The 12,241-nt window shown below is 32.8% G+C and overlaps 1 protein-coding gene across 5 annotated transcripts in view; it reads left to right on the top strand.

Moving 5' to 3' along the window:
* The window catches only part of LOC105282231 (cytochrome P450 4C1), a 47,883-nt gene that overhangs the window by 23,953 nt on the left and 11,689 nt on the right, over window positions 1-12,241 (top strand). The gene's annotated exons all lie outside the window — the stretch shown is intronic.

The following is a 12,241-nucleotide window of genomic DNA, read 5'->3' as shown; positions in this document are numbered from 1 at the left end:
TCCGGGCGCCAGAGTGGCGTTACCCCTTAAGAAATGAAAATATGAACAGAGAAGAAACTTTAACGTATATCTAACTTATCACGCCATAGAGTAGCAGAGCTTCCTCTCAGTATGCCGCAATATGACAGAATTAATTCGCAGTTTGGTTTAGCAACTTATATACAATCTTTGTGGAATTTTACTTTCGAGAAACGCTTTTAGTTCTCATAACTCGAATAATATTTAACGACAAAATACTTTATTATAGCGTTTTGAAAAGCTCTCGAGGTAAGCTACAAGACTGTATAATGAGAAATAAAGAGATCCATAAAAAAAAGTTAACCTTCACATAACCTTGACAGGTGCACCCAAGGTCAAATCAGTGGCAGCATCTTATGTCCCCCTTGAAGTCATAAAACTTTTGTAAGAAACATTTTTCGATACAAGATTTGGTTTATGTATATATTAGGTCATTAAGTATGAAACTTTACAAATGTAAAAGCGCCATCTTTAACATTTGTTATCTCAAATTTGGCGCCAGACGTCAGTATCAGGTTAGGTTAGTGTGATAGATGTATGTTCGCTCTTCAAATGTCATATTTGTTTGTTCAAATATCTTCATTAGTTTTATTGGTGGATTCTTTTTTATAGAACTATGGAAAAGTTCAAAATTCGTGTGATTTATGAATATGAGTTCCGCCGTGGAACCACAGTGTCGGAGACAGCTCGTAATATCAACGCTGTATTTGGTGAAGGTTCAACTACTAAAGCAACGGTGGGCAATTGGTTCAAAAACTTCAGAGATGGAGATTTCAGCCTCGCTAATGAGCCACGTGGAAGACCAAAGACGAAGGTGGACAATGATCACTTGAGAGCCGTAGTAGAGTCCGATCCATCTCAAAGTACACGTGAATTGGCATCGATATTCAATGTTTCCATACCCACCATATTGGTTCATTTAGCTGCAATTGGTAAGATAAAGAAGTTGGACAAATGGGTCCCGCACGAATTGACCGATGCGCAGCAGGCGCAACGTCTAGAGGCTTCCCTTTCTTTGCTTTCCCGTCACAAAAATGAATCTTTTTTTAATCGAATTGTGACCTGCGATGAAAAGTGGATACTCTACGACAATCGTAAACGCTCACATCAGTGGTTGAACGCTGATGAACCACCGAGACATCACGCGAAACCCAACATTACACAGAAGAAGCATATGGTGACTGTTTGGTGGTCCAGGTCAGGTGTTATCTACTACAACTTTATGAAACCTGGTACATCGATAACGGCTGAAGTATATTGCAAGCAACTGGACGAAATGATGCAACAACTTGCTATTAAACAACCGAAATTGGTCAATCGGTCAATGCCAATCCTGTTGCATGATAATGCTCGACCGCACACTGCACTACTGACCGTGGCAAAGCTACAGGAGTTGGAATTGGAAACTCTCCGTCATCCACCATATTCACCAGATCTATCACCTACCGACTATCACTTCTTCCGGAATTTGGACAACTTGTTGGTGGGAAAATTCTTCAATTCTCAACAGGCAGTCGAAACAGCCTTCCGCGACTTCATCGATTCCCGTACTCCTGGCTTCTATAGTAGAGGCATAGACCAACTACCACTAAAATGGCAGAAGTGTGTAGATAACATGGGCGCATACTTCGATTGAAAATAAATCATGTCCATGTGCCAAAAAATGCAAAAATTTATGTTCTATTTGTAAAGTTTCATACTTAATGACCCAATACTTAAATTATAAAACAGTATACTTTGGAACGCTGTAACTCACTGAAAAATGGTTCAATTGCAAAAATGGAAAAACCGTTGTATTCGTCTCATTATCAGCTACAACTTTCATTTAGAGAGAAAAATCAACTTCCATTTAAAAAATGGCCGCCATGATGAAATCTCTAAAGTGGTGCCATCTACAATTAAATTGATAATGCTATCATCTTGCCCTCTTCGAACCAAACGACTTTTGTCTGAAACATTTTTCGATAAAGATTTGGTTTTCGAGAAAAATCAATCCGTTACTTAAAATGGCTCACCCTGTATATAAACATACATATATAGATACATATATATATATACATATAGGTATATATAAATACAGGGTGTCTCAAAACCTCCGTCCAATAGTTTAATCAAGCGACGCGGTAGCGTCGCGACGCCAAGTACATAAAAATAAAAAATAGAACTCCGAACAATGAGAATCACTGCATATACATCGAGCGTTACCAAGTTCAATGGATAGACGTCGAGCGCTACTGTATAGCTTATCTGGAATTTATATCATTTGACAGGTCACATAGACTAGTGATTAAAATATTTCAGGAACTAAAGCCGTAATCAAAAATCTACCGGCACTTTTATTATATAATATGGGTGCAAGCTTTTGATTGCGACCAATTTGATCAAGATTGATGCAGTCAGTCTTGAGATATTGTAATTGTATATTATAATTGTGACATTTCATTTTCCTTTTCTATGCAATTCAGGTTCAGACTCACGTACATATGTTCGCACATACACATGCAAAGCGATTTTGTCCGTCAAGCTGCCGTTCACACATGCATGATGTAATTTATTATAAATTAAAACTGATTTTAATACATTTGGGTAATGTTTTAGTTTAAGATAAGTATATAAATCACAAAACTATAAAAAATTTAAATTTACTTGTTTAAATAAAATCATCGTGATAGCGTCGCAATGATAAGTAAATAATTCTTCTAATTTTGAACGATATATTATGACAATTTAATTTGAGTACAAATCAATCAACAAACGTTTCGGTCTATTCGTTAGACCATCTTCAATGTATATCAGTAAACCATAAGCGAAATAAAAAATCCATATTAATAGTTACAACGGTCATTTGTAAAAATGTATTGATAGTCCATATCACAATCCAAAATCCATGTTAGTTAGAACAGTCCTTTGCAAATGTTTATTCATAGACCCAGTTAAAAAATCTTTCCCAGTTAAAGAACTTTTTCATTTCTGAGTTTACGGTAGTTTCAATAGCAGAGAACTCTAGGCAATATAAAAAATAATGATATCAACAACTCAGAACTGCTCGGAAAAAGAAAAAATTTCTAACGGCTAGAACTTTTTCATTTCTGAGTTTACGATAGTCTCAATAGCAGAGAATTCTAGGCAATATAAAAATTAATGTTATCAACAACTCAGAACTACTTGGAAAGAATTGCATAAACGTCGAGCGCTACCGTTAGCTTATCCGGAATTTCATGCCAAATTCATGTCAAACAAACTTTTGATTAAAATATCTCAGTAACTAAAGCCTTATCAAGAGACACGGTAGTGTCTTGCGCCAAGTATATGCGCAGCGAGACCGACCGTGTACTGTTACGCGAAGCGACGCTTTCGCAGACACTCAAATTATTAGATCTCAATAACCGCTGAACGGATAAAGTTCAGAGTAGGCTCAATGGATAGCTTGGAGTCGAATTATGTAATAAAAGTGTTTTTATTTTTTTTCTACGTGCTCTACGAGCGGAGATATGGCGATGCAAAGTCTGAAATTGGCAAATTTCACTTAAGAAACGTCATCATCGTTATTATTATCGTCGTCATCGTCGTTTGTACAGTTCGTTCTTTTCAACGAAATGGCAGCAGCTAATATCGGTTTTCTCGCATGCGCCAGAGATGCGAGATAGCATATACGGATGTATGTACGACGCGGGCTGCGGTCCAGTTGATGCTTCAGATGCTTCAAAGAAAAGGGATAGAAAATGTTCTGAAACACTTGAAGCTGCAACACCACGTCGACGACGACGATAACGTCGTTGCACCACGTCGACGACAACGACGACGACGTTACACCACGACGACGACGACGTTACACTACGTCGACGACGACGACGACAACGACGTTACACCATGTTGACGACAACGATGTTGCACGACGTCGACGACGACGTTGCACCACGTCGACAACGAAGACGGCGAGGACAACGACGATGTTACACGACGACGACGACGACGACGACGACGACGACGTTGCACCACGTCGATGACGATAGAGAGTGAGAGAGCGAGAGAGCGGGAGGGCAAGAGAGCGAGTGAATGAGAGAGCGAGAGGGCGAGAGAGCGAGTGCTATGCGCGCGCTATTTTATTTTTCAATATTATAATGTTTTCAAATAATAATATTCATCTATTATTTATTATATAATAAATACCACAAATCCTATTCTAAAAAAGGCGTTAAAGGTGTTATATTTATTTCATCGTGTTTCATCAATATACAAATTTGACAGAATTGACAGCTGCCGTTTTCCTAAGAAATAATAAATAAAATTGTCAATATAACCGCACTGATTTTGTCACTCAAGGTGCGTTCACAGATGCACGATTTAATTTATTATGAATTAAAACTGATTTTAATACATGAAAAATATTTTATTTTACGATTACGATATAAACCGTAAAAACTATTATATAAAAAATTAAAAATTACTTGTTTTAAATGAAATCATCGTGATAGCGTCGCAATAATAAGGAAATAATTCTTCTAATTTTGAAATATAAATTATGACAATTTAAGATATAAGTTGGAACATTTTATACTCATAGAATGAAACCGAGAAAAAAAGAGAGAGGGAAAGAGAGAAAATTTTAAATTGTCACAATTTATATTTGACAATTAGAAGTATTAAGAACATTTGCACGATTAGATAAATCTTTATTATCCAACATTTTTATATTTGATGAGATCTCACAACAGAAATAAAATGACATATTATTGTGGCAATACAAAAATACATAAAAACATTTAAAAGTAACGAAATGTAAAAACTTTTTACAAAAAGTAAGGACATCCCTCTAACAAAACCTTACAAAGGTAAAAAAATACGCCAAGTACATAAAAAAGCAAAACTAAATATGATGAAATCCATAGTTAACTAGCCAAGTACCTAGAAGCAATTCAGTTTGAGGATTTGTAATTTGAAATAATACTTGGCATGCCCGGGTCACATTAAAACGTACGTCCTACCTATAATTTGTGTAAACTCTATGTGTAAATTATTTGTATTGAGTAAGTAATGAAAAGGGATATTTACAATCACTCCGCTAATGTGCAAAACTGTAAACGTATTTGTTTTAATATTACCAAATACAAAGATTTACGAGTCATTAGTGAAAATACTCAAGGAAGTACAAATTTAGAAGAATGCATGTCCAATGCGACCCGGGCACGCCAAGTATTAGTTCAAATTACAAATCCTCAAACTGAATTGCTTCTAGGTACTTGGCTAGTTAACTATGGATTTCATCATATTTAGTTTTGCTTTTTTATGTACTTGGCGTATTTTTTTACCTTTGTAAGGTTTTTTTAGAGGGTAGCGTATTCTAGAGGTAAAATAGAGTGAAAATTCTAATCTTTAATTAAAAAAATATTAAACCAAGTAATATGTACCTTTATATTCTCATTCAATGATCCTATTCCCATCCAAGCGATAATAGTTCTAATTGTCTTTAAATATTATTATTTTATAGTATTTTTCAAAACAATTTATGAAATCCTCAAATTGCGCCAATTGCAAAGAGGATGTATTACCTCGAAAATTAATTATTGTACAACAATTTAAAAAAAACTAAGTGGTAGTATCTTACCAATTACAAAGAGAGTATATGTATATATTGTCTTGAAAATTTGTTATACAACTACTTTCAAAAAATATAAAACTTTGATTGATTAAATAATATTTACTGCAAAATACTTGGCGCTGCTAGACCGAGTATTACAAGAATCTCTCTTTCTCTCTTTCAGCGTTTAGTATTTAGTATTAAACAATTTAGTATTTAGTATTAAGTTTAGCCTTTAGTATTAAACGCGTACAATTTGTTAAATTTCTTTTTATATGAATTTGATATGTAAACAAACGGCTTGAGCTTTAGTAGGCGTGTAAGGAGCGCAGACGAGATGCTAGGCGCTGCGCTGGCGAGGTCTAGCAGCGCCAAGTATTGTGCATTAAATATTATTTAATCAATCAAAGTTTTATATTTTTTAAAAGTAGTTGTATAACAAATTTTCAAGACAATATATACATATATTTTCTTTGTAATTGGTAAGATACTACCACTTGGTTTTTTTTAAATTGTTGTACAATAATTAATTTTCGAGGTAATACATCCTCTTTGCAATTGGCGCAATTTGAGGATTTCATAAATTGTTTTATAAAATACTATAACATAATAATATTTAAAGACAATTAGAACTACTATCGCTTGGGTGGGAATAGCATCAATGAATGAGAATATAAAGGTACATATTACTTGGTTTAATATTTTTTTAATTAAAGAAACTACCACATTGTTTTTTTCGAGCACATACCACGCACATATTTGGCGCCTTTTTTTACTTTTTTTTTGAAAAAGGTAATTTTATCGACATATCATGCATTTTTGTAGTTATATATAATACAATGACACAATAAAAATGTCGTCTGTGAAGCTGGCACGACGTTCTACGAATATCGAAAAAATATTAAAAGTTCTAATAGCACTTTTCATAGTTCTACAGTTCTTGATACAAATTAAAAAGAGTTCCGTAATCCTTCTATTGAAAAATCGAAATTGAAAAAATGTCGTTCTAACTTCGCGAATCTAGCACGACACTCTCCCCTCTAAAGTACTAAAACGTGTGGAAAATTATTTTTGACTATAGTTCCCGATAGTTTTAATCGAGATTCACACATATATACAATTTCAGATCGATATTCCATCAATTAAAAATTTTTGAATAATTTGTTATATCTGCGTTCAGCATGACACTTACAAGAAAAAGTACGGAAGTGTCCCCCTCCGATTTTGATGAGCTTTGAATATGTTGTTTTCCAGCTCAAAATAAGGGACACGTATTTTTTTATACGTGCCCTAACTCACTTTTAGGGGGTTAAACACACCTTTGAAAAAGTCGGTGTTTATCTTTCGAGGCGAATATCTTGGAAACTATTAAAGATAGAAAAATTGTTTTCGAATAACAAATTAATGGCTTTGAGAGTACTTTAAAAGAGAATAAGGAAAAAATTATTTAGTTTTTTATTTTTCAAAATACCCTCACCACTCATCCCTTTTTTTCAGAATTTTGAAATTGTTTTATCACCAATGGAAAGCTTATTTTTTTACGAATTCAACCATGTATAATAAAGTTGCGTTCCGAGAAATCATTTTCGAGAATTAATTACAAACGCCTCCGTATATACGCTATTTGTGCCCGTCCATGTGACCGATTTCTTTACGTAACACATTTTGTCCGCATCTTCTCTTAATAACAGATGACTACATCATAACTGGTAAAACATATTTTGTAACGAACAAAAGAGAACTTTAATATGTCAAAAGTCAAGTTGAATGCGTCGTGTAACAGATTACTATGCGGCGAGACAGACTAATTTTAGATGCTTCCTTCATTAATAACAATAGACGGATAGATGTATACATTACATGTTGCACTTATTTATTACTTATTGTTTTAGGTAGAAATGATATTAATATCTTAAGACATCATAGATCGCAGCTATTTCTATAACTTTAATTTAAAATCTACGGAAAAGATGAAATAGGTGGAAAAATTGAATTGTAATAGAACAATACAAGAACGTTGTAAGTGATATGAAATAGATAATGAAGACATATATATATATATATATATATATATATATCATTTGAGCAGTAGTATAAAATGCCGTCACTTTGCCAGCGTCACTCTAGTACGTTACATTGTCTTATCATGTACTATTATCGCAGTATGTTTTGTACGACCTTTTGCTATTAATGGGCAAGAGCAGCATTATGGCAGAGAATATTTATTAAAATGTTTATTAGAAAATAGAACAAAGATCAGATCTGTTCATAATGCTGGAGAGCATAGCAGAGATATTGGACAGTTAAGAAATCGTGTAGAATTTATACGTAATAGAGATAGTAGAGATGAAAGTCATCGATGAGTCAGGATGAATAATACGTAAATGAAAATTAAGATTTTTTTCAAGAAAGGTAACTAAACTTTAAATACTTATATAATTTAAATAATAAAATAAAAAAGTAATATGTATCAAAATATAATAATTTTTTTCAATTTATCGCCTCTTTTTATTGTTTTAAAAGAACGCACTGGATCATTCGGTCCGAGAGTACAAGAAGTAATGTTTAGAGAAAACAATATTTATGTTATGGCTTCTCAATCTGGAAAATTAACATCACATTATTTTGAGATTTGGTTAAGAGAAGTTTATTTTCCAAATGTTGGTTCTAAATCGGTTTTGTTACTGGATTCTTGGAGTGGACATTGTCCAAATGTAATTGCAAGAAATAAACCAGAATCTGCAGAAGATGCATTTTTTCTAACTATACCAGCAAGGACAACGAGTCGAATACAACCATTAGATGTGTATGGTTTTCGCTTGTGGAAAAATTTTATAAAACATTTTTCGGATATTGTCATACTTCTAGATTTAGAAATCAACCTTCATTCGCGAGATGCCATTTTAAAATTACAATCATTAACACATTTTCAATTTTCATCACCAAGATTTAGAAATGTATTTAAATATGCATGGTATAAAAGCGGTTATATAGAACATATATATATATGTCTTCATTATCTATTTCATATAGAACATATATATATATATATATATATATATATATGTCTTCATTATCTATTTCATATCACTTACAACGTTCTTGTATTGTTCTATTACAATTCAATTTTTCCACCTATTTCATCTTTTCCGTAGATTTTAAATTAAAGTTATAGAAATAGCTGCGATCTATGATGTCTTAAGATATTAATATCATTTCTACCTAAAACAATAAGTAATAAATAAGTGCAACATGTAATGTATACATCTATCCGTCTATTGTTATTAATGAAGGAAGCATCTAAAATTAGTCTGTCTCGCCGCATAGTAATCTGTTACACGACGCATTCAACTTGACTTTTGACATATTAAAGTTCTCTTTTGTTCGTTACAAAATATGTTTTACCAGTTATGATGTAGTCATCTGTTATTAAGAGAAGATGCGGACAAAATGTGTTACGTAAAGAAATCGGTCACATGGACGGGCACAAATAGCGTATATACGGAGGCGTTTGTAATTAATTCTCGAAAATGATTTCTCGGAACGCAACTTTATTATACATGGTTGAATTCGTAAAAAAATAAGCTTTCCATTGGTGATAAAACAATTTCAAAATTCTGAAAAAAAGGGATGAGTGGTGAGGGTATTTTGAAAAATAAAAAACTAAATAATTTTTTCCTTATTCTCTTTTAAAGTACTCTCAAAGCCATTAATTTGTTATTCGAAAACAATTTTTCTATCTTTAATAGTTTCCAAGATATTCGCCTCGAAAGATAAACACCGACTTTTTCAAAGGTGTGTTTAACCCCCTAAAAGTGAGTTAGGGCACGTATAAAAAAATACGTGTCCCTTATTTTGAGCTGGAAAACAACATATTCAAAGCTCATCAAAATCGGAGGGGGACACTTCCGTACCTTTCCTGTTAGTGAAAATGCGTCGTGCTGATGATTTTCAGCAGTTCTAACAATAGTTAACTTTTCTTGAAACTAATTCTATTGCATAGAACTCTTGCAGAACTGTCGAGAACTATCGTTAGAACTGTTGAAAATCATCAGCACGACGCATTTGCACTAAGTGTCGTGCTGAATGCAGATATAACAAATATTCAAAAATTGTTAATTGGTGGAATATGGATCTGAAGTTGTACATATATACAGGGTATCCCGGGTTTTAACCGATAAACTGCGGGAGCATATTCTACTAGTGGAAATAAGAAAAAATTCTTATATTGAGTTTGCTTAGAAATGCTTTATTACAAAGTTATAAACCAATATTGAAAAGAAATATGAGATAAGTAACAACGGAACATAGCGTAGAATTTGGAAGGTCGAAGATGTTTATGTTATGTGTATTCACATGTATTCATGTTCACTATGTTGAAACGATTCAGTATGATTGTTACTTTCACAACAGTAGCTGTTAGATTTCAATCGTCGTGTGAACTAGCAATTACTATCAGAATGCCAAAAGTGTTTTCAAATGAGGAATACACTGATATTCATTTCGTGTACGGATTCTGTGACGGAAATGCACGAGCTGCCGTACGAGAGTATCAACGTAGATTTCCTAACAGGAGAGTACCAGATAGATTTAAAGCAACGAATTACTAATTCAGTTACTGAGATGCAACAAAATTTTTAGGAATGTCGTACTGTAACAAATTCTGTACTACGTCGATGTCTAGCTTGTATCGATGTGCAAGGACAACATTTTGAAATGCGTCACTAAATCATTGCGTACATAATTTTTATTTTTGTGAAAAAATCCGTTGTTACTTATCTCATATTTCTTTTCAATATTGGTTTATAATTTTGTAATAAAGCATTTCTAAGCAAACTCGATATAAGAATTTTTTCTTATTTCCACTAGTAGAATATGCTCCCGCAGTTTGTCGGTTAAAACCCGGGACACCCTGTATATATGAATCTCGATTAGAACTATCGGGAACTATAGTCAAAACTAATAATTTTTCACGGATTTTAGTACTTTAGAGGGGAGAGTGTCGTGCTAGATTCGCGAAGTTAGCACATTTTTTCAATTTCGATTTCACAATAGAAGGAATGCAGAACTCTTTTTAATTTTTATCAGGAACTGTAGAACTATGAAAAGTGCTATTAGAACTTTTAATATTTTTTCGATATTCGTAGAACGTCGTGCTAGCTTCAAAGACGTATAAAACTGTTTAATCGCGTTTTTTCACAAATTAGTGTATACAATTATTATATGGACATAAGAGATATTCCCGATCTGAAAAGAAAGTTGAGTTACATATTGTAATCCGGTAAGTATTCAGTTTAGCGGCCTCAATAAGCTCTTTCGAGACGTTTTGCGCGAAACGAAAGAATTAGGCAGAAAAAAGCGTCGATTTGCCCCGCGAAGCAAGATATCACTCATTAAAGTAGACCACTTTTTAAGTTACCCATACAGCACCGATTAATACAGAAAGCTTTCAGGAAGGTTTTAAAATCATTTCAAGATTTCACATTTCATATGCAACATTTCTGAAAGGATTCCGCAATATGTCATATGAAATGTTGCAACAGAAATGTTTCTAAAACCTACGACATGCAATAAATTTGAAAAAATGTGAATATTGTAAAAAGTAAAATTATATATATATATATATATACCTAGACCAAGTATTCGATCTTTAGTGAAGCTAACCAGTTGACAAAAAAATGCATTATCTTCACGTATCCTTTTTTTCTTTCAAATATAAGTGTTGGTTGAACAGAGAATTATATATCTATATAATTCTTTCCTTTTAATCAACTATTTGGAGGAAGAAAAAGGAAAATATATAATATAAGAATGGCTCTTTGTCAATGTGCCAACAATTCACGCTTTTTAAAGGGAAACTTGGTGAATACTTGGTTTAGCTATGTATGTGTATATCTATATATCTTATATATATAGATATATATGCATATCTATATACATCTTATATATATTATGTATTTTTTTCATTAAGCATATTCCAGAAATCATATTTATTATATTAATTAGATTGCAAATATTAAATAAAAACGTACAATAAAAATAATAAATACATTTTATATATAATTTTTATTATAACTTTTTAGTATTTGCAATCTTCTGAATACTCGTATAATAAATTTAAATATAATTTCTGAAGTATTTTCAATTTATTTTAATAAGAGCTTTGTAATTTGTGTGCAACATCATAGGAAAGTTTCAAAATTATTTCAATTAACCTTTAATAATATATCAAAAAGATTTCAGCTATTTTAATAATCTTTCGGCAATATTTCAGTAAGGTTGCAGATTGATCTATACCTTTCAGCAACCTTTCTATAAGGTTTTGAATGCTAGTGTCGCGGACATTTTGCTGTTCCGGAGTTGTCTCATAACTGTTGCAGAAACATTTTGCAATATTTATGAGATGCTTTCATCTGTCAGATGAAATACTTTTGAAATATTTCTGAAATGTTTTCGTGCTGTATGGGTAGGAAACCTGTCATTATATTTAGTAATGTATTTGACAGATTTCCTAACATGAAAAGTGATCAACTTTAACGATTAATATCCCGCTTTGTGGGGTAAAGCGACGCTTTTTTCTACCAGATTCTTTCGTTTCGTGTAAATCGTCTCGAAAGAGCTTAATGAGGCCGCTAAACTGAATAT

The sequence above is a fragment of the Ooceraea biroi genome, chromosome 5 (assembly GCF_003672135.1).
Source record: "Ooceraea biroi isolate clonal line C1 chromosome 5, Obir_v5.4, whole genome shotgun sequence".
NCBI lineage: Eukaryota > Metazoa > Arthropoda > Insecta > Hymenoptera > Formicidae > Ooceraea > Ooceraea biroi.
Note: the sequence above shows the minus strand (reverse complement) of the source record. Positions and strands in the feature narration are given on the sequence as shown.